Source organism: Natator depressus, chromosome 2, assembly GCF_965152275.1.
Source record: "Natator depressus isolate rNatDep1 chromosome 2, rNatDep2.hap1, whole genome shotgun sequence".
Taxonomy (NCBI): domain Eukaryota; kingdom Metazoa; phylum Chordata; order Testudines; family Cheloniidae; genus Natator; species Natator depressus.
The window spans coordinates 157,058,208-157,082,531 of NC_134235.1; the positions used below are offsets into that span (position 1 = coordinate 157,058,208).

At 41.9% G+C, this 24,324-nt stretch overlaps 1 protein-coding gene across 2 annotated transcripts in view; it reads left to right on the plus strand.

Annotated features, from left to right (window-relative positions):
- GALNT1 (polypeptide N-acetylgalactosaminyltransferase 1) overlaps positions 1-24,324 on the plus strand; it is a 192,932-nt gene that overhangs the window by 34,824 nt on the left and 133,784 nt on the right. For both annotated transcript variants that reach the window (XM_074945204.1, XM_074945203.1), the window contains exon 2: positions 9,020-9,213. The gene's annotated coding sequence lies outside the window, so the exon portion shown is untranslated. The remainder of the gene's footprint in view (positions 1-9,019; positions 9,214-24,324) is intronic.

Consider the following 24,324-nt stretch of genomic DNA (forward strand, 5'->3'; position numbering starts at 1 on the left):
TTTGATCTCTCTTCCCGCCTCCCTCCCCCCCCGTTCTGTCTTGTCTCTCCCTTATCCCTGCTATCACAGACCATGCTCCCCACAAATTCCTGCCTTTCTCCCAAGTCTCCTTGTTTTTGACTAACCTGTGGGCTTTGGGCACCTGCCCCCTTTGAACCTAGTTTAAAGTCCTCCTCAGTAGGTTAGCCAGTCTGTATCCAAATATGCTCTTTCCCCTTCCTTGATAGGTGGACCCCATCTCTGTTTAGCAGTTCTTCCTGGAACAGCATCCTGTGGTCAAGAAAGCTGAAGCCCTCCTGGCAACACCATTCTCGCAGACAGGCATTCACCTCCCGGATGCATCTGTCTCTGCCTGGGCTCTACCCTTGACAGGAAGGATTGAAGAGAACACCACCTGCGCCCCAACTCCTTCACCCTTACTCCCAGAGCCCTGTAGTCACTTCTGATCTGCTGAGATTCATACCTTGCAGTATCATTTGTGCCCACATGGATGAATAGCATGGGGTAGTAGTCAGAGGGCTGGATGATCCTCGATAATCCCTCTGTAATGTCTCAGTACGGACTCCTGGCAGGCAGCATACCTCCCGGGATGCCATTTCAGGCGACAGATGGGTTCCTCCATCCCCCTCAGAAGAGTCACCAACTACTACTACCCTGTATTTCCTCCTGGGAGTGGTGGCTGAGTGATCCTCCCAGCCTTGAGGGTACATGGCTTCTTCCTCTCCACCTTTTGGGGGTGATTCCTCATCGCTCGTTGTCAGGGCAGCATAATGGTTTTCCATCACCATGGTGGATGGGCTGGAAGTAGGGGTGGAGCACTGCTTGCTGCCAGAAGTAACCATCAGCCAGTGTCCTTCTTGTGACAAAGCCATATCCTCCCCCAGTGGTGTGACAGCATAGCTGGATAGCTTACTGAGCCTTGGATGTCTCCATATGAATACTGTCAAGGAATTCCTCATGGGCATGGATGCTCCTCAGCCTAGCCACCACCTCCTGTAGCTCTTCCACCTGTTTCCTGAGAAATTCCACCAGCAGGCACCTTTCACACTGGATGGTACCCCCAGCCTGGCTTTCTGAGAGTGGGAAATGCAGGCCACAGTCTTTGCAAATCCACACCAGGATCTGGGTAGAGGCATCCATGGTTAGGTTGTCTGTCTGGATACAGGTGCAGGTGCAGGAGACAGAAGCAGCACTGGTACTGGCAATGTGGCATTTCCTAACCATAGCGATTATATTATGTCTCCCTCCCACAAATTCCCTCTCAAACTCCCCTGTTTGCGGTCCCTTTGGTTGCTTGGGCCCCTCAGTGGCTTAACCTCTTGCTTTTAAGGCCTTCTCCCCTAGGTCAGTCCTACCCCCTCTTTAATCACACAGTGGGAGGGTGATCACAACGCTGATTAAGGCTGATCAAAGGTGATCAAGGGTGATCCAGGGAACAAAGGCTCAAACAGTCCCCAGACACACAATCCCAATTGATCCTGTAACTGAAATAACCTGAAAGAGAGAGAAACACAAACAGCCGAACAAACTCTCACCCCAGGATTAGTACTTGCACCTTGTTTGTTCAGCAGGGGGATCTCCTTCTCTCCCTCTCAAAATCTGCTGTTTGCAGTCCCCTTTCGTACTTTCTTGCCCCCAGAGTCTTGGAGTTTAACAACAGAATGTTATGTCTACATGTTTGTGAAGGCCTTGGTGGATTATCCTGGGTGGTTCACCAACATTAATGCTCCCTGATAAGGGAAGAAAATGCGCATGAAACCAGGATCCTGAAAATAGAAATGAATCTGTATTCACAAGAATCAGCCAAGGGGAACTCTTTCCCCCTTGAATAGCATAGATATTGATGGGGGGGAATATATCAACTGGTATTCTGAAGGACTCAGCCTATCCCTCTGCTTGCTTGTCTTATGCAGACGTGTTGGAAATGTAGCCGGGGGAAAATACGCTGTGTTGCTATAGGATATCTTATGTAGTAAGCCTTTGTTAGCCTGAAGGGCAGATAGATGTCTGATGCACTTGGTGCTGTGGATAATGTCCCCCCATATTTCTGCTTGTTTCACAAATGTGCAAAAACACAATGGGAAAAGTGGAGTGCAAAGGCTATGTGTCAACTTGGATCTAGATGATACATGAGTCACCATTGGTAATGCCAGGAAAGCTCAGTGCACATACTGAAAACGGCATAGTACATTATCTCTGTTAACAGAATATATACTCTTGCATTTTCCAGTCTTTCTGTGTTCTGATGGTCTCAAAGGACTGACATTCTTCCCTGCATCTACATGGCCCAGTAATGCTGCTCCTTCTATACACACATTCTCTTTGTGGTTCTCTGGGACTCAGTCAACAGGCCATTGAACATATTCTCCTTAAACCTACTTTTACTAGACCTCAGATTTGTGAAGTACTATGCAGGGGTGTCAGTGGGCTTCTGAAACGGTAGCTCTTTTCAGTAGTTGTCCAATGACAGAGATGCATCACTAGTCACGATGCATATGCTTATAGTGATGCTCAACTCAAAGTTAAAACTTGTGGGTTATTTTTTTTTTTTTGCATTTCCACATTCCTTTCCCACATTCTCCAAGAGTTCTGTCACTCAGCAAGGTTGTCAGGAGCTTTTCCCATAGGTCTTATCCTGCACCATCTTGGATACCACTTTTTTGAAGGGAAGGAATTTATAAAGGACACATTTAGTAATTTTTACTCTATTGCAATCTGTACTAAGCTTGGATGAGGTAACTTGACTAGGTTCCCAATACACAGAGAAGGGCACTGTTCAAGAAGTTAAAGTCCAGCCTGGGACCTATGCTGCAAAGTTGTTTAATGGATTTTCCTACCACAGCTGCTGCTGAATTGACGAAGAAACATTTCTTAACAGAGGCTGTAAGGGAAATATGTAGTATCTTGTAATGTTCAGGCCAAATTAGAATAACTGTTGTCCCAAAAATTATGGTGGTAATGTCAGATGATTTAAGGACAGTTAAAGATATCAGACTTCATATCCTAGCCTTAAAATTAATACGTTTATCCTGGGTACTTTAAGCTTATGAATCACTGAAAACTTTTTTTTACGTGTAACTTGTGATTTTTTTCTGAAGAGGGAGCCTACACTGTTATACATCTTAGACTAACGAATTAATTAGTCTCTACGGTGCCACAAGTACTCCTTTTTCTTTTTGCGGATACAGACTAACACGGCTGCTACTCTGAAAACTGTTACACATGGTGTTAATCCAAAGATGCCTATTTAGCACCATGAATGCTTTCGTTTGCTGTGCTGCTCTGTGTAAAGTAAAGAAGGGAAACTGTACTGTATTGTTTGACTTTTAAACAGTGTTTTAAATTACTGTGTATTTTACTGCCTTTACTACCTCTGGTTAGCACAGGGCCAGCAAGTACAATGTGTGTAATGCTTTGGTTGCACTGTTGTAACGCCTTAGTTCTCACATTAAATTGTGTTTGCTTTTTATACTTTAAGATATTGTGGACTATTTGTGCTGATCTAATTTTTTTCCAGCTGATTTTCTACCATTTTGCCTCTGACTACATGATTTGTGGTGAAGGGTAGGGGTGTGTGAGTGGGCGGCAGAGGGGGTCTGCTGATGACTGAACTGGTAGGAGTAGTTGAAGGGGGAGTTGCCTGAACCAAACTGGAAGTAGGTGGTGGGTGATGTATTGGGGTGGGGCTAGAATTGGGCAACTGGCTTCCTGTTGCAGCTAGGGAAAAAGAGGGGAAACGTGGATGGAAGTAAAATGGAGCCTCAAGGATGTATATTCCCTTCATTGTAGCTATATTTGTTTGTCCATAAAGGCAGCCATATATACCTGGAAGCAAGTTGCCCACATTCTTCTGCCCAACACTGAGATTGATGGAATGGTAAATGACAGGGCAGTCATACAGAGCAACATGTATCACTTGGTAAACTGAACCCCCTAAATTTTATATGGCCAAATAGTGTCATATCTAGGAACAAGGAATGCAGCCCCTGCCTACAGAATGGAGGGCTGTATTTTTTGTAAAGCAATGATGCTGAAAAGCATCCAGGGGGTCATAGTGGACAAGCAACTCAAGAAGAGCTCTGTGTGATGCTGTGGCAAATGGGGTAATGTGGTCCTCAAATGTATGAACAAGGGAGTAGCAAGCAGCAGTAAGGAGATATTACCCCTGTATGTGGCATTGGTGAGGTTGACATTAGAATAATGCATACATTACAATACTATTTAAAAGGATGTTGAAAAATTGGAGAGTGCGGAAAAGAACCACAAAAATTGTATGAGGGTTGGAGAAAATGCCTTGCAGTGAAAGAGACTTAAAGAACTAAATTTGCTGGGCTTATCAAAAAGAAAACTGAGGTGATTTGATTAGTGTATAAGTACTTTCATGGGGAAAATACTGGGTATTAAAGGGCTCTTTAATCTAGTGGAGAAAGGTATAACAAGAATCAATGGCTGGAAGCTTAAGCCAATTAAACGCAAATTGGAAATAAGGCACAAATTTTTAAGTGAGGGTATTTAACTTCCTTTGCTATTGTGAGGAAATCATTTAGTCTCTCTCTGCCTCAGTTCCCCATCTATAAAATAGGGTAAGTACTATCATTCCTATCTCACAGGGGTTTTATGAGTCTAAGTATATTAAAGATTGAGGAACTCAGATAATATAATGGGGGTTCTCTGAGAGAACCCCTCAGAGCAATGAAAGCATTGCCCTCCTCACAAATCCAGGGAAATCTGAGGCATAGTGAACAAAAGGGGCATCATTATTCAGGCTATCAAGTGGATTTGCTCACTATAAAAAGGACTACTAAGTAGTGTCCAGGGCTGTTTGCAGGGTATGATTTCCAGCTGAGATCTTCTCATCTTAGTAGAGTATAGACAGGTGAATGGTAATTTATGCTGTGGCGTGAGCAGTACTGGACCTCAGGGTGGGGACTTTTTGCACCAATTCATTTACCTTGAAATGGGATATATGCACACTGTCACTACGTGGGAGTATAACTACCATTAATGTAGAGTTGAATCTGAACTGGGGTAAATTGAACTGATGGATGTCCAGAGAGCCATCCTTGGGAGAGAATTTTGATGCATGGCATTTCCCACCAGTAACAGTCCCATCTTTGGAATTTTCTTACGCAGACAAGCCAGCTCATGGGTTAGAACTATTTTATGTTGCACTTTTCCATTTTTACTGATAAGTAGCAGAGATACGCCAGGATCAGAGATTTTTTGCTTTTCAACTTACTGTGATATAGCAGTAAAAACTAAGCTAAAATGTAAGTGAAACACTTAAAAATATTCCATGAGGATAAAACCGAAGTTTATTTCTTTGAAAGGCCACTTTTTAAAATCGTCTTAAAATCATTACAATGTGACCACTGAAACATCCAACACTTAATAAAAAATATCTTTCAGAAGAAGCCCTGTACAACTAGCACAATAAAAAAGCCTTGCCGGGGGAAACACCGTTCCCTTAGTTTTCCCTCATCTGACTGATTACATAATACAGTCTGATCGGACAATTTTCTTTCTAAGCAGAAACTTTTTAGGACCTATTTTTTCAAAAGAGCTGAGCACCCGCAACTCCACTGTAAGTCAGTGGGCCTTCTGTGCACTTAGCTCTAATGAAAATAGGCCTGTGGTTTGAATTGCATAACAAAAATAGTTTAACTTAGAGTTTTGCGGTGAGCAGATTCAGGCTGTTGCTGTTTGAGGATCAATGTAAACCTAAATCTGAATGTCACTTATCATGATGTTCTATTTTCTAAGAATGGCAGTGTGTGTATTGACAGACATATTTAAACGGTGACATACATGTTCTAAACGCTAAATTATGTTAATGTATCAAATGTTAGGTGCACAGTTAAAACATGCCTCAGTGTGAAAATTTTAACAGAAATCTTAGCATCGTGTTGCACAGCTTATATTTTGTGCAGTTATGTGTACTGAAATACAAGTACTGTCCCTTCTGTGAGGAGCATATATAGATTAGTAGATTTTAAGGTCAGAAGGGACCTTGATCATCTAGTTTGACTTGTATAGCACAGGTCAGAGAACCTCAGCCAATAATTTCTATGTCAATTCTAACTTCTTTTGGTGCAATAGTATATAATTTAGAAAGATATGCATGTTGGTTTAAAGACTGAAAGTGATGGAGAATCCACTATATCCCTAGGTAAGTTGATCCAGTGGCTGATTACCCCTACTGTTAAAAATTTCAGCTTTATTTCGAGTCTGAATTTGCTAACCTTGTCTTCCAGCCATTGGATCTTGTTATGCCTTTTTTTGTTGTTGTTACTTTAGAGCTATGTACTCTCAACAGTCTGTTCCCCTGCATATTTACTTGTAGGCAGTGATCAAGTTACGTCCTAATTTTCTCTTTGATGAACTCAGTGTATTGCATGTTAGACTCTTGTTGTAAGATACGGTGTATTTTCCAGATCTCTAATCGCTCTTTTAGCTTTCTTCTGAAGTTTCCAATTCTTCATTCTTTTTGAAATGTGGACACTAGAATTAGGTATAGTGCTCTGTCATGCTGTATGTAGAGGTAATACCACCTCTCTACTCTTACATAATAACCTCCTTTTTATACAGCTAAGGATTGCAGCTGTACTCTTAAATACAGCATTGAATTGGGAGCTTATAGTTTTGTACCATGACGTGTAAGCCTTTTTCAGAGTTCCAGAATACAATCCCTTGTTCTGTAGGAGTGCCCTACATTTTTTATTCGTACGGTATGATCTTGCATCTCGTTGTATTAAAACGTGTGTTACTCAAATGAGCACATCTTACTAAGCAATCCAGGTCAGTACCTGGTCCAAGCCAGGAAAGCTAATGATCCAACCAGTGGACCAAGTTAGCTGATGAATCCTGGTCACGTGCCATCTGAGACACATTACGCATTCACTAAGAAGTCTGTAACTGACCTGTCCCCCCTTCGTTATTTACTACTCTATCAGTTTTCTATTTCCTTCCAGATAAGTGAGAGAGCTGTTAAATAGCATTGAGCTGAGAACAGATACTGCAGGACCCCTTAGAAACAGTTCCATAGGATGGTGATTCCCCATTTAGTTATTTTTGTGATCTATCAATTAACCAGTTTTTAATCAGTTTAACATGGGCTGCATTAATTTTTTTGAGTAGTGCTGTTTTACTGGAATGTCATGTGGGACCAAGTCAAATGCCTTACAGAAGCCTAAGTAATTATGTCAACACAGTTGCTTTTATCGACCACATCTATAAATTTCAATAACCCAGTTTATATCAACAAAAATGATATCAGATTTGTTTGACTAGACCCATTTTCCATAAAACCATGTTAACTGGCTTTAATTATGCAACCATCTTTTAATTGTTGACTACATGCATCCCATATCAGCTTTTTCCATGACTTTGCCAATTAATGATGTCCGGCTCACTGGCCTATGATTTCTCAGATTATTTCATTTACCATTTTTAGATATAGACACAGCATTAGGTTTTGCTAGTCCTCTGAAACTTTCCCATCGTTCCAAGACTTGTTAAAAATCAACATTCATGGATCCAGGCGCTCCTAAGCTAATTCTGTTAATACGCTGCCGTGTCCTGCAGATTTAAATTTTTTTTAAAATCTTTAATGATGGGTAAAAAGTATTTAATAAAGATGGTAACATACGAATCTATCACCCTGCTTCTTTTGGAATAGAGAACAGAAATATGTATTGAATACTATTGCCTTTCCTGCATCATGATTCATAATTTTATCATCCTTGTCTACTATCAGACCTATAGCATTGCTAGGATTTGGGTTTTTTTCTGATATAGTTAAGGAATATATTCTTCTGTTAATCCTACTGGGCCCTTTTCTTTCCACTGATCTTTGTTTCCCATATCAATTGTCTGCAGTTCCTAACTGCTGATTTGTACTCGTTGCTATCAGTGTCTCCTTTTTTCCCATTTGTTATGTTTGTGTATTATCTAGACAATACAATGCAGAAAAAATATACCAGACTGTCAATCACCTTTTACAGCATATATGTTATGAGAGGCTTTGTGAGCTCCTAATAGAAAATGACAATTGTGGACTAGTTAATATTGCATCAAAAAAAGCAAGACCCATGATCTTTTACAATTTCAGTGTTTTCCGGTCTGATGTTACGTCAGTTTTATGGAGAATTTTTCTGTATAGTTTATTCAGGAATTTACTATTTCTTATATAAGTTGCCCCAGCGGTAGCCCATGTATGTATCCAGTTGGGCAAGGAGAACATGCAGAGATCCCAGAGGTGGTGGGACTTCATTAAGCTCTGCTAAAATCTTTACAAGTGTTATCTATTCCAGTTCAGAATAACTTTTTCAATTTGCAAACAATTTTCACTATTAAACTCTTCCACACGTCACATAAAGGCACTCATTGAACACTGTATCCATATCAGCTGTAATATTTCAGCTGCTTTTTCAGTAGCTTTTTTATAACCTTTTAAAATATTTTTAAATTGGAGAAGTTGCCCAAAATTCAAAAATTGCTGCAGTATGCTGCATTATTTGGAAAAAAAAAATTGCATTTTTCTAGACTAAGTAGACCAGAGTAGACCAAGTATGGGAAATGTCATCTCAAAGACTACTGTTTTGGAAAGTTGAACACATGAAAATAGATAAAACATTTCTCAGCCAGCTAACACAGTTGTTACAAAGTTAACTGATTATATGTATGTATGTATATGTGTGTGTTATATCTTGGCTGGATGGAGAGGGGGACATAAATAAAACTGTCATAAATAGGCAACTGTCAATTTAGGAAAACACTCAAACCTCCAATTACAATAACAATTATATGGGATGAAAAGTTCTAGTGACAGTTGACTCTTTTCCCCCTCCTGAGTCTAGATCTAACATTTCATAGATTCAATTCGCTGCTTCCATCCAACAGCAGTTGTAGGCTCACTCCTCTCTTCCTGAGAACTTTGGAATTGTGGGATGTTAAACTGTGCTAGGAAATCTAGAAAATTGGAATGTGGAGCTTAACTTGATTTCTGTTCTTCCTCTAGGGCAGTCTAAAGGCCTTGTGGCTAGAAATCCCCTCCTTCTACTCCTGTGTGTATGCCAGAGCAGCCTAGCCCTTTCTGCCGTTTTATGGCTCCTGCTACCGGCTCTCCACAACAATGCAACAGACCAGTCATATTGCATACCACCACCACCAATGCTAGCAAACCATCCAGATGGCTGTAAACCTTCAGAAAAGGTCAGTAATTAAGGTGTAAAGTATTCAAAACATAATACAAATGACACCATTGCAGTAAGGCTTGTCTGTATCTGGTGTGTGTCTCAGAGAGAAGGGAGGATCTGTAGCACCTGCAGAGTTGAGTACTTCGGCATCATGGACTTCACTGAAGACCTCACTCTGTCACTTCAAGGCCATTGTGTCTCAGGTTAGCTGTCAATAGTTTAGACGAGGGTAGCAGAAAACGTGCTCTAAGCATTTAATTAGTATATCAGTGATACATTTTAGTTATACTTGTATCTGCTTCCCTGCTGATCAGAAATATCCTTTATAGTTAGAATTTCAACTCAATTTTTTCATTCCTCTCTCAACATAAAGCCTAAACTCAAGTCTGTTCTTCAGACAGAGGATTCTGTATGTGAGAACTTCTGACCCAAAAGGATGGAATCAGATTAATTTTGCTTGCTGCATCAGGATGGATAGCTATTGGGGCGAGGAGTGTGTATATCTATCCTCCACTAGATGTCTTCACTGTTGATTGATTCATTTCTCCATAACGGGATTATTGCATCAGTAAAACTAACACCTTTCAAAAGACCAACTTCCAAATATATATATGGAAGGACTCTTTGGGACAAACTAGTTCCCCTTCAACAGGACAAAAGGGGAAAATGTTCCTCTGTTCCAAAAATATATTGATCAGTCATGGCCCTTTCTCCGATACACAGTAAGCTCCAAAAGATTAATTCAGTTAGAGAGGAGGCAGGTGCTGTAAAGTTGATTATGAAAAGTACAATTTGAATAGACAGCATCAATTTGAAAAAAATTTCTCTGAATTCTCTTTTCCTACTATAATTACAAGTAGTGCACAAGTTTAAAAGTCCCGTCGGCGGTATTGCCCAGCTAAGGCAGACTAGTGCCTGCCTGTTTCGACACCGCGCTGCGCCCCAGAAGCGGCCAGCAGTGGGTCCGGCTTCTAGGCAGGGCGGCCACGGGGCTCTGCACGCTGCCCTCGCCCCGAGCACTGGCTCTGCCTGGCCAATGGGAGCTGGGTGTAGTAGGATGGTGCCTGTGGGAGAGAGTTGTGTGAAGCCGCTTGTGCACCTCCGCCTAGGAGCTGGACCTGCTGCTGGCCGCTTCTGGGGTGCAGCATGGTCTACTGTGCCAGCACAGTGCCTGCCTCTGCACCACGGCTGCGCTGCTGACGGGGAGTCGCCAGAGTTACATCCACACCCCAATCCCCTGCTCCAGCCCTGAACCCCACAAACCTGGAACCCCTTCCTGCACCTCAAGCCCCTTATCCCCGGCCCCACCCCAGAGCCTGCACCTCCAGCCCAGAGCCCCATCCCACACCATGAACCCCTCATTCCCGGCCTCACCCCTGCACCCCAACCCCCTGCCCTAGCCCAGAGTCCCTCCTACACCCCAAACCCCTCATCCCCAGCTCCGTTGAGTTGTGGGCCTCAACAGTTTTCTTCAACTGGGTCCCCAGGAAAAAAGTTCAAAAACCACTGCCTTACAATATGTGCCAAGTACTTACGTTAAACAATCCGTTCCACCTTGCATTTTGCTGTGGTGCTAGGAGTTCCGCCCAGACCTGAAGAAGAGCTCTCTGTGGTTCAAAAGCTTCTCTCTCTCGTCAGTAGAAGTTGGTCCAATAAAAGATATCGCACCCACCTTGTCACTGCACTTAGTTACAGTTCATAGTTGAGTTTGAAGATAATTACCATTGTATGCCCTCTGTTTTCACACTCAATTTTCTGAAGCATTGACTATTGGGCTGAAACTTTACTTGCTTGGTTTCTCTTCCAATATGATTTTTTTTGATGGGTAAACAAAATCCTCAACTGCTTTTGAGTATTATGGGGATATAAACTTATAGCTATATTTTGTACAACCAAAAAGAGGTTTAATTTTGAAACTTGGCATGTAAGTAGTTACTGAGTACATGTATGTATGAATGACTGGTTTGGGAAAAAATTGGCAAAGTGATAAGCGGTTGAGTACTCTAAAAAACTATCTGCCAAGAATTTTAGCAGAGCCTAATAAAGCACCACCACTGCTTCTCAGAAACTTGCATAAGGTTGACTTCAAACGTGAAGAACGCAAGTTGTCAAAAACCCCAGTCCCTTAAAATGATGAATTGAAGATCACACACTTCAAGGATCTGTCTGGGCCTGTTGTGTAATGCAACAAATGGCAAATTCTAAGATTTCATGACACTTCCTCCGAACCCCATCCCCAGCACGCAAGCATTGCATGAAATCGGGGTCCCCAACATGGTGCCCACGGGTACGATGGCCCCCACCGGGACATTTTTGTGCACCCGCAGGAAACCCCGCTGCTGAAATGCCGCCGAGAAGCATTGCCGTTTCTCAGCGGCATTTTGGCGGTGGTGCTTCTCGCCGTTGCCGCTTCTCGGCGGCAGCATTTTGGCGGCGGGGTGCCTGGCGCCCTCCACAGTCTTCTGGGAATAGCAATAGCACTGCACTAAATGGTAGAACATTACCACCTATGGTAGTTAACCCACTGTGTAAAAACTTCTCAAATCAGTGACAAGATCAGAAGTTACAACTGGAGTTGAAAAAATGTTAATGGGACCATTTTCCATCAAAGAATGCAGTTCCATTTAAGTCAAAATGCGTAGCAAAATTTTGCTTCATTTAAAAAAAGGGAAAAAGTTCCATCATCCTAAACATCCCATTTTGACACTTTCAGAACTAAATGTTGGATTTTTGCTTTCAAAATGACTTTGTAGCTTGATATTTGTAATTTGTATTGTTACATTATATTTTAAATGTAAAATATATATTTATAATTTTTACATTTTATACACTGAAGATTTATAATACAGGTTATTCAGAGGAAATTTCCGGGCAACTATAATTATTTTCTCTGTATCCCAAAGGTTTTGTGTCCAGTGAACTTTTAGAATACTAATAGAATAATTTAACATTTCCTTAGGGAAATAGTTCTACGGCCTGAGACCTCACTGTTAATACATTTTACCTCCTATTCACTTTAAAGTTACCTTTGCTCTGTTTCATAGCATTACTCATTTTACTCCTTTGAGCCAGTCGAAGCCAGTACCTTACTCAGTGGTCCTACACATTTGAAATAGTTACTTCCCTAGTTATTGTTTAATCAAACTGTACAGATGTAGTTTTCCTATTCTTGGCCTTTTATCATTTTACTTAGCCTACTTAGTTCCTTTCAACTTCTTGATGTCAGCCTGGATTTGATTTGCCAAGAATGTGTGGAATATTCTAGGTAGAATCCAACCTGTTACAGTGAAGATAAACATCTTGGTAGGCCATGATGTAATACCTGAAATCTCATTGGGTTTTTTCTTGATTCTAATTGCCTTCAAAGCTCCATCTCATTTTGAGACACTCTCTCATATTGGATCCCTCTTAGGCATTACTGACTTCTTGTTACCTTCATCACATTCAGTGTGTGTAAAAGTATCATTCCCCAAATGTGCCAACTTGATTGGTTTATTTTAATAGATCAAATTTAATTTGACTTGTTTTTCCAGTTTGTTCTGTGGTCTAGGTGACAGTCCTTCATTCTTACTTTGCTTTGCATGTCTTCAGATCCCTCTTCTGGACCCTTTTAACTGTTGAGGGCTTGTGGGGAAGTTGTTCCTTACTCAGCAGTTCTCCATTTAATACTTCTCATAAAAGGACAATGCTTAGTGATTTCCCCCCCCCCCCAGGTTTTCCCTACAGTTCTTAATACCATATTCTCTAATGGTCCCTCTTCAGTTGGCTGACTCCCCCATTTGACTTTTCCCCAAATTCGATACCCTATGAATATATGTACATTCATTGTGTCTCCGCTCCACCCCATGCTTTAGCTTGCATAAAGAGTTAATGAAGAGGAATCATTCTCCTCTTATTGTAGCTTTGTTTTTGATTGCGTTTCTAAAGCTTCCTGTCACTCTTTATAGAGAACTCAACATTTTAATTCATTTAAGATGGAAGTTGCTGTACTCAGCAGTTTCTATTGACTGATGCCTTATAAAGGACCCCTGAAACCACTCTGGTATTTCATTGATTGTTTGCTTTTTTTAAGAGTCGTTCTTACTTTGCTTATGTCTCCTTGAAAGTCTTTTTTTTTTTTTTTTTTTTTTTTAAACATCATTGGCTTGGTAGTGTTTGGTCTTATGTTCTCCATGGGAGTTGGAGTACTGCAGCTTGGAATCCATAATTCTTTAAGGGTAACAGCTGAATTGTAACATTTTTTTATACCTGCTATCTGTTCACATATTAATACCAGAATTAATGACACTCACATGTTTTCCTTAATTCCTTTGTTCTCCAGGGTCATAGACAATCTGTTTTCTTAATACATGCTTTGGAAGTATCTGAATGAAGTTTTGCAGTTTGAATGCTCTGAAGAGGATGTGAAAATATACAGGCAGTCTTATTGGATTGCCAGCTATCTGATATCTGTGTGAATAGGGATGAAAAAAGCTAATGTGCTCAATGCTTTTTTTGCCTCTGTCTTCACTAACAAGGACAGCTCCCAGACTGCTGCGCTGGGCATCGCAACATGGGGAGTAGATGGCCAGCCCTCCGTGGAGAAAGAGGTGGTTAGGGACTATTTAGAAAAGCTGGACGTGCACAAGTCCATGGGGCCAGACGAGTTGCATCCGAGAGTGCTAAAGGAATTGGCGGCTGTGATTGCAGAGCCGTTGGCCATTATCTTTGAAAACTCGTGGCGAACGGGGGAAGTCCCAGATGACTGGAAAAAGGCTAACGTAGTGCCAATCTTTAAAAAAGGGAAGGAGGAGGATCCTGGGAACTACAGGCCAGTCAGCCTCACCTCAGTCCCCGGAAAAATCATGGAGCAGGTCCTCAAGGAATCAATCCTGAAGCACTTACACGAGAGTAAAGTGATCAGGAACAGTCAGCATGGATTCACCAAGGGAAGGTCATGCCTGACTAATCTAATCGCCTTCTAGGATGAGATTACTGATTCTGTGGATGAAGGGAAAACAGTGGATGTATTGTTTCTTGACTTTAGCAAAGCTTTTGACACGGTCTCCCACAGTATTCTTGTCAGCAAGTTAAAGAAGTATGGGCTGGATGAATGCACTATAAGGTGGGTAGAAAGTTGGCTAGATTGTCGGGCTCAACGGGTAGTGATCAATGGCTCCATGTCTAGTTGGCAGCCGGTGTCAAGTGGAGTGCCCCAGGGGTCGGTCCTGGGGCCGGTTTTGTTCAATATCTTCATAAATGATCTGGAGGATGGTGTGGATTGCACTCTCAGCAAATTTGCGGATGATACTAAACTGGGAGGAGTGGTAGATACGCTGGAGGGCAGAGATAGGATACAGTGGGCCCTAGACAAATTGGAGGATTGGGCCAAAAGAAACCTGATGAGGTTCAATAAGGATAAGTGCAGGGTCCTGCACTTAGGACGGAAGAAACCAATGCACAGCTACAGACTAGGGACCGAATGGCTAGGTAGCAGTTCTGCGGAAAAGGACCTAGGGGTTACAGTGGACGAGAAGCTGGACATGAGTCAGCAGTGTGCCCTTGTTGCCAAGAAGGCCAATGGCATTTTGGGATGTATAAGTAGGGGCATAGCGAGCAGATCGAGGGACGTGATCGTTCCCCTCTATTCGACATTGGTGAGGCCTCATCTGGAGTACTGTGTCCAGTTTTGGGCCCCACACTACAAGAAGGATGTGGATAAATTGGAGAGAGTCCAGCGGAGGGCAACAAAAATGATTAGGGGTCTGGAACACATGACTTATGAGGAGAGGCTGAGGGAACTGGGATTGTTCAGTCTGCAGAAGAGAAGAATGAGGGGGGATTTGATAGCTGCTTTCAACTACCTGAGAGGTGGTTCCAGAGAGGATGGTTCTAGACTATTCTCAGTGGTAGAAGATGACAGGACAAGGAGTAATGGTCTCAAGTTGCAGTGGGGGAGGTTTAGGTTGGATATTAGGAAAAACTTTTTCACTAGGAGGGTGGTGAAACACTGGAATGCGTTACCTAGGGAGGTGGTAGAATCTCCTTCCTTAGAAGTTTTTAAGGTCAGGCTTGAGAAAGCCTTGGCTGGGATGATTTGATTGGGCATTGGTCCTGCTTTGAGCAGGAGGTTGGACTAGATGACCTCCTGAGGTCCCTTCTAACCCTGATATTCTATGATCTGTACTAAATCGGCAGACTCTCAGAAAATTAGGTGATACAAATATTGGATATCTGCTTGCTGGCTGATTTCATTTCCATTTAAGATATTTTAATTTGATGAATTTTTAAAATGTTGGTTTGAAGTAAAATTTAGTTTGCATCCTATACTAGGGAAAAAAAATGGAAGTATGAAAATTTAGAACTGTGAAACTACGCTACTTGTGCTTAGTTGCATGAATCACACAACAGCTTCCTTAAGGCATATGCTTACTAGGTGCTGGAAATTCTCATAATAGCAAATGTCCATCTGTCTTTATTTATTGGGTATTTTAAGTTTAAAAAAAACTGGCTAGCTAGGCCAATTCTCATAGACTTTGTTTGAGGCCAGAAGAGACCATCACAATCATCTAGATTGCACATTACAGGCCACAGAACCTCACTCGCCTATTCTGGCAGAGTTACTGAAGTTCTCAAACCTTGATTTAAAGATGTCAAGTTACAGAGAATCTTCCAGTTACTCTAGTTCAAACCATCAAGTGACCTGTTCCCCGTCCTCAGAGAGAGGCAAAAAACCTGAGAGTCTCTGCCAATCTGACCTGGAGGAAAATTCCTTCCTGACCCCGAACATGGCAGTCAGTCAAACCTTAAGCTTGTGGGTGAGATTGACGAGCCAGGCACCTGGGAAAGAATTCTATGTAGTAATTCTAGAGCCCTCCCTATGTAGTGTCCCATCTCTGGCCACTGGATATATTTGTGAATAGCAAACATGTATGCAGAGCCCTGAAAATCTGCGGATATCCACAGACCATGTATCCACACAGGGCTCTACTTATATGGGTGATATGCCATTGCAGGCAACCTCATCGTATCATCCCCAGCATAAATTTATAAAGCTCTGTCTTGAAACAGTTTAAGTTTTTGAAAACGTAGTCTAATTTCATGCCTAAACTTGTTGATGGCCAATTTATATCCATATGTTCTTGTGCTAGCATTGGCCCTTAACTTAAATAATTCCTCTTTCTCCCTTTATCTCTCTGATATATTTTATAAAGAATAATCATATCTCCCCATAGCCTTCATTTTGTTAGACTAACCAAGCCAAGCTTCTTAAGGCAAGTTAAGCTCTACTCTCATAAGGCAAGTTCTCCATTCCTCTGATCATCCTAGTAGCCCTTCTCTGCACCTGTTCTGGGTTGATTTAATCTTTTTTAAACACGGGAGATCAGAATTGGACACAGTATTTCACCATGCCAATATTTTCACCGGTCTCACCAGTGCCTTGTACAATGGTGGCAACACTTCCCCATTTCCACTGGAAATACCTGGTCTAATGAATCCTAGGGTTGCATTAGCCTTTTTCAGTGCCACATCACAATGGTGGTTGTCATTCTGTGATCGACCAACACACAGGTCTTTCTCCTCCTCTGTCGCTTCCGACTAGTAAATCCCCAGTTTATAGCAAAAATTCTTCTTGTTAATCCCTAAGTGCCTGACTTTGCACTACTATATTACATTTCATCCCATTTCTATTAGGTTTTCAAGGTTGTCCATATCTTTTTGTATGATGATCCTGTTCTCTCCCATATTGGCAATACCTCCCAACTTTGTGTGATCTGCAAATTTTATTAGTGCACACCCACTTTTTGTGCCAAGGACATTAATGAAAATGTTAAATAAGGTTGGTCCCAAGTATGATCCTTGAGAAACTCCACTAGTAATCTCCCTCCAGCCTGACAGTTCTTTTTAGTATGGGCCATTGTAATCTCCCTTTTAACCAGTTCCTTATACACTTTTCAATTCTCATATTAATTCCCATCTTCTATAATTTAACTAATTATTTCATATGTGGAAGTATCAAATGCTTTACTGAGATCCAGGTAAATTTTAAGGTAACTGATTTTCTAGACACAGGAAATGCAGTATATCTAAAGAAAGAGATCTGGTTGGTCTGGCACAGTCTACCTTTTTAAAACCATGTATTTTATCCCAATTACCATTAACCTCTGTTTTTAATTGCTGCTTCTTTCCAAATTTATCCTAAGATCTTGCATACAACTGAGGTCAAATTAACAGGTCTTCTTTCATTCCTTGCAGGCTTTTTGGTTTCCAGCAATAACCTGTCTGAGATGCTTGTTTAATCTATTTTGGTCTGGAACCCTTCCTTACATGACTTCCCCTCCCCACTCCTGGCTTAGGGTGCAGGATTCGGATATTTTCTGCAACTTTGACTTAAATTCCAAGTCTCCTCCACATTCAGATCCTTGAGTTCTATAGTCCAGTTAACTTCCGTAACTAATTCTCATTTTTTTAAAGTTTTTTTTAAAGGTTGTCCTTTTGAAATCAAGAACCCTAGATGCAGGACCTATTTTTGTTTATCCTTTTAGTTTAAACTGAATTAGCTTATCTTTGCTGATGAGCTGAGATGACTACGCTGTCTGGACCATGTGAGCAGGTTGGAAGACACTCATACCGAAGGACATGCTATATGGGGAGCTATCAGAGGGAACAAGAAAAAAACGAAGTCCCAAGCTTTGCTATAAGGACACATGCAAGCAAGATATGAAGGAATTTAGAATTGATCTTGACCTATGGGAAATCTTGGCAAGTGATAGTAACAAGTGGGGCCATCATCTCCATCAGGGTATCAAAGTCCATGACAGGAGCTGGCTCCTACAGCTTGAAGAGAAAAGAGCCCATGGGAAGCAAGCAGCTCCCAACCAAGATACATACATTTGCAATGACTGCCAAAGATCATGCAAATTTTGGATTGGCCTATTCAGTCATGTGAGACATTGCAAACCATCTACATCATAGGCTGCAATTCCCACAGTCTCTTGCAGATGAAAGGATGCCAACAAAAAACCAAAGAATTAGCTCATGATCACTCGAACCAAGGTTGTCCTCGACAATCATTTCTTCTATAAGGTCCTCGCTACTTATCAGTACTAAATATAAAATAGTATCACCTCTTGGTTTGGTGACTACTTGGTGAAGAAGTCTTCTGGATGTCACATCAAGGAATATCTGGATCCTATTTGTTGTTAGCAGCATTTGTTCTCCAATCTGTGTCTGGGAAACAGAAGTCTCCCATAATCTCAATTCATGGTAGCATTTACTTCATTAAAAATATCCAGTTCCAGATACTGGAGGTCTTTAGCAGACCACAAGCACTATCCCAGTGGAGCCTCTGTTATCATTTTTCCACCAAAGTGATTTTTGACCCAGACAGATTGTTTTATCCATTCCATCACTAGTTATTTCTTTAGCCTACATCATCATTAATATTCAGTGCTACCCCACCACCTTTACTTCTATTTTTCTTTCCTGAACAGCGCATATCCTTCAATATCTGTATTTGAGTCATGACAACTATTCCACCATGTGTCCGTTATCCCTATAATACCTGATTTAACTTCCTGCACCAGTAATTCTAGTTCCTTGGTTACCTAGTTCTCTTGCTTTCAGAAAGGTGACAATGGCATGTTTTTTTTGACAAACGATTTAACATAATTTTTCTTTTGTTTGCATGTCTCTAAGAGAAATCTTTGATTCTTCAAGCTCTTGTCCATATTTCACTCTTGGTATGCATGGACACCCAAAGTACTCAAATTCAGAATCTTTTTGTCCAGCACTGAGAGTTAGGGCCAGATGTAGGTGTCCCATTAAAGGGCGGGGCAACTTCAGCCATCCTTCAGTTTTTTTACTGCCTGTGGCTGAGATACATTGCTAGGGTTCTATGTTCCTCTTGCTCTCTGAGTAGTTCTTTATAGTGTATATAGTTTGATATGCATAGTGCTAGAATTGTTAGTCCTCGGTTTTTTAATCTATTTTTTTCTTAACTTTTCTGAGACTGCTTATACTAGGTCTCGCCCTTATGGCAAAGCTAAAATTTCCTTGGTTTTACACTGCAATATAGGCAGTTTTAATACTGCTGCTTAATGATGGGTGTATGAGGTGCCTTAATGAGGGGCATATCCATTTGTTGGTCATTCTGTAAGAGAACACAAAACTTGAGAGAGGCTCACCTACAGCACTTTTTGTTGGAGAAAGGTATTTTGTGTCCTGTCTCAGATCCTGGAGTGGCTGAAACTGAGAAGCCTAAGCAAATGCTTTCAAAAAGTTCTCCAGTGATCTTGGGGTTAGCTCAGACCTTTGGGACTACGTCGCAGACATTATCCTTCATGACCAGTAAAGCTTCTGGGAGTAAGGCTTGGAAAGAGCACAGTTTTCTTGGGTTTGCCAGGGCTAGCATTAGACTTGCTGGGGCCTGGAGCTGAAGCCCAAACCCAAGACCCACTGCCCAGGGCCAAAGCCGAAGCCTGAGGGCTTCAGACCTGGGTGGTGGGGCTCAGGTTACAGGCCCCCCACCTGGGGCTGAAGCCCTTGTGCTTTGGCTTTGGCCCCCTGACCTGGGTGGTAGGGCTCAGGCTTTGGCTTTGGCCCCCCATGCTGGATTTCAGTCCCCCATCCTGGGGTCCTGTAGTAATTTTTCTTGTCAGAAGGTGGTTGCAGTGCAATTACATTTGAGAGCCCTTGCACCAGAACCACCTGGCAAACCCCAGCTACAGTCACAGCTACTTGTTAAGTCCCTTTCAAGGACTCTGAATTCCTTTTCTCACCCATCTCACAATTGTTGATGCAAGTGGGGCAAACACTGCTATAAAACCACCCTATATGACAGAGACTAAAAGCTTCTGGATCTCATGGGAAGGAAGGCAGGCCTACTGTAGTTTTGTTTTGCAAATTACAAAGCATTGATGGCCAAGTACAACTTTGCCAACTACAAAAAATTTGCCTGGTTTATTGAGCACCTTCACTGGGATCAAAGGGAACAATTCCAGGCCACTGTTGCTGAAAGACAGTTGCTGACAAGAATATCTTTGCAGGCAATACTTGATGTTGCGGACTCCATTCCATCTCTGTACGCCACAAGCATTGCTGGTGGTGGTGATGCATAGCGATTCCTGGCTGCAGTTGTCTGGCTTCCTCAGGGAAGTTCAAAATGCAGTTGAGGATCTCCCATTGGATAGATGGAAGCTGTTTGCAGAGAACACTGAGTTCTTACATATCCTTAAAGATTTCAGGGACGCATTATGCTCATTAGGGATCTACACTTCTGCAAGCAAACGGAAGTTCAGCAGATTGCAAATGGCTCAGACATCCTGCTCTATACCATTCTCTGGATTCCAGAGACCCATAGAACCCCCGGGAAGATGTTCAGGTTCTAGAGAGAAAGATCCACTAACCCAGTGGTTCTCAAGTAAGGGGTTTATGTACCCCTGAGGGCTTAGAGGTCTTTCTGGGGGTACATCAACTCATCTTTATGTAGCCTGTTGTAAAACTAGGCAAATATCCAAAGCACTAGCAAAGTCCGTACAAACTAAAACTATACACTGAAATGTAAGTACACTGTTTGTATTCCAATTTATTTTATAATTATATGGTAAAAATGAGAACATAAGCAATTTTTCAGTAATAGTGTGCTGTGACATTCTTTTGTATTTTTAGGTCTGATTTTTTTAAGCAGGTAGCTTTTACGTGAGGTGAAACTTGTGGGTACGCAAGACACATCACTCTGAAAGGTGTACAGTAGTCTGGAAAGGTGGAGAGCCACTGCTCTAACCCATCTGATGCGGCTTCTCAACAGGCATCATCATCGAAGTGCCAGTTTTGACAGGACTGTCCAGGGTTCATATTCCCACCCCTCATTAGCCTGCTAGCTTCAGTATTTTGCCCTCATTCCCCCATTGGGAAACACACTCTCACTTTCAGCATGAATGGGAGCACCTTATCTCAGACAAATGGTGCTGGAAGTAACATCCACTTTACTTTGCTCTCTCATTTCCCTTCCCAGTCCCTCTTCAGGCACCCTTCTCATGTGGCCCTGATTAGACAGGAAGTAGGCAACTTTCTTCATCTAGGAGCAATAGAACCGGCACCTGCTCAATATAAGGGAAAAGGTTTCTATTCAGACTATTTCCTTGTAGGAGAATGGAGGGTAGAGACAAATTCTAGGTTTAAGACTGCTAAACAGATTCGTGAATCCCAGAAATTCAGGATGGTGATGCTGGCAGTGATAAATTATTTCCTACGTTCGGGGGATTGGTTTTTGTCTGACCTCCAGGATGCTTACTTCTGTATAGCAGTGCATCTGCCACTTAAGAGATTCCTCCAGTTTGTGGTAGGCAAAGATCATTTTCAGTATCAAGTCCTCTTGTTTTGCCTCACCTCTGCTCTGAGAGTATTGTTGAAGGTTCTGTTCGCCAGAAGCAGGGAATGAGCGAAAGGGGATGGATCACTTGATTATCTGTTCTGTTCATTCCCTCTGGGGCACCTGGCACTGACCACTGTCAAAGACAAGATAGTGGGCTAGATAGATCTTTGATCTGACCCAGTAGGGTCATTCTTATGTTCTGTGAGCAATGGTGGCTTACCTACATGGCTAGACTGTTCCTGTAGCATACCTGTACCTCGACTATTGGTTATTCAAGTGTCCACTCTAGCAAGAAGTGTTGTCTGCCACAAGGACAGCACTTTCTTTGTTTTTGGACCTGCCTCCAGCTGATCATAAAAAAATCCAGACAAATGCCTGTTCAGAACGTACAATTCATAGGGGATTTGTCTGGATTCCCTGACATCTAGGACATCCCTTCCCATGGACAGGTTCTGGACAGTATTGAGCCTCCTCAAAACAATTCAAGACTGCCCCAGACATCAGTCAAAAACTGCCTTCAGCTTCCGAGTCTCATGCTGTTTGCACTTCCATGACAAAGCATGCAAAGTTACACCTTTGCTATTTCCAGGGGTGGCTCAGAATGGCTTACTCACCAAACAGTCTAAACAAAGAAGTGTAGATTTCCCAGCAGGTGAAGCATTCCCTAGACTGATGGAAGATTCATCGCAATATAGGGGTGGAGGATGTCCCCTTCCTCCAACTAGAACTGATAGCGACTGTAACAGGTGCATCTCAGGGTTGGAGGGTACACCTTGGCTCCCTGAGAGTACAGGGCAGATAGTCACTTCCAGAGCCCACTTTCCATATCGATCTCCTGGATCTCAGAACAGTTATGAATGTCTATTTTCATTTCCTTCCTCTCATCAGACACAGATCTATCAAAGTCGTGACACTACTGCATGTTTTATATCAATCGGCAAGAAGGGACAAGATCCCTTTTCCTCCGCACCAAAGCAATAAAGCTGTGGAATTGGTGCATAAAGCATCACATAAGGATCTCAGCAATGTGTATCTCTGGCTTATAGAATGCCAGAGCTAACACACTCAGCAAGCGCTCCTCCCAATATTACTAATGGGAGTTGGATTCTTGGGTTCTATTTGCAAGCTTTCAGACTTGAGGGTTTCCAGATGTAGAGCTTTTCGCCACAACTACAAACTAAAAATGCCACCTGTTTTTCTCAAGGGGAGGTTTAGATCACAATTCACTGGGGGATACCTTCCTTCTGCCTTGGATGGGCAGACTGTTTTATGCCTTCCCTCCTCCACCTCTCATCCTCAAGGTGATAAACAAACAATATCAAGCAGAACAAAGCCGAAGTTATTCTGATAGGCCCGATGTGGTAAAAGGAAGTGTGCTTCCCTTAGCTGTTTCACCTCATTCTCTCTCTTCAAATCGATCTTCCAGCTGTTCAACTCCTCTCTCAGGATGCCGGATGCCTGGTACATCTCAACTTTTGCATTCTTTGCTACAAGGTGTGGTTCCTAGGTGGTTTGCAGGGCTAGGCATGCTGCTTTGCAGAGGTACGACGTACTATTAAATAGGAGAAGTTTCCACCGGAACTATTTACCTTCAAAAGTGGACAACATTTGGCCACTGGTGCAAACTCCACAATGCTACCCTTGAATCTGCTCTGCTTCCCCTCATTCTGGAGTACCTGCTACATCTTAAGAACACAGGACTGTCCCTCAATTCCATAAGTTCGCTTGGCAGCCCTGACAGCCTTAGGTTTCTCTGTTTGTTCACCCCACAACTGCTAGATTTAGGGAATCTCTTCCCACAGATAAAGGTTTGTACTCCTGCTTGAGACCTGAATTTGATTCTCAAAAGCCTCACAAAGCCTGCATTTGAACCAGTGGCAACCTGCTCCTTATTTAATTTATCAAGGAAAGCAACCTTCCTAGTGGTGATTACCTCAGCCTGCAGAGTCTGAGAGGTTGGGGCTTGAATAGTAGACCCGCCTTTTGCGACATTTCCCAAGGATAAGGGTTGGGGTCTTACATCAAACAGATCTATTACTATCCACTTAACCACAATGGGTTCCTAGTGCTAAAAATAATTTAACTGATAGTGTGGACCTGGCAAAACTATATTTTAGTAGAGCTGCAGAAAGCAAGTTTTATCCTCAAGTTATCCAACATTTATGAGTAGGCTTGGAAGGATTAGATTTTTATCAGTAAATGTTGATTTCACCAAACACACAAATAAAAATAAATATATATATTATATTTATTCGTCGGCAGTCGTAATTTACAGATAGGCCAAGTAAGAAAAAGGCTGTTGGAGAACTTCAGTAGCATTTGATCTAGTGATATTTACCTTGTATATTTTGACATATGATGACAATTTGTGTTTTAACAGTGTCAAAGCTTTAACTTTTGAATCCGTGTCTGCTGACATTAAATTTCCTACAACTGTGAAAATTTAAATTGAGAACCTTAAAAATGCATAGAAATAAATATTGTTTTAAAAAAATGAATTCTGCCATGCCGAATTAGCAGCAGGTTGATTTGCTGGTCTAGATAGGCTCAAGAATGGAGTTTTGGGGCAGTAGCAGAATTAAAATGGCTTGTCTCCAAGAGGAGTGGCCGTATTAACTATTCGTGTTTGGTTTGTTTTTATGTGATCAAAAAACAAACTGATGGTATTTGTACATTAGTCTAATAAACAAAGATTTGCACATCTCTCGTGGGCACTACCTCACTACTAGTTGGACTGAGAAACCAAAAACTCTGTTTCATATAAGCCACGAA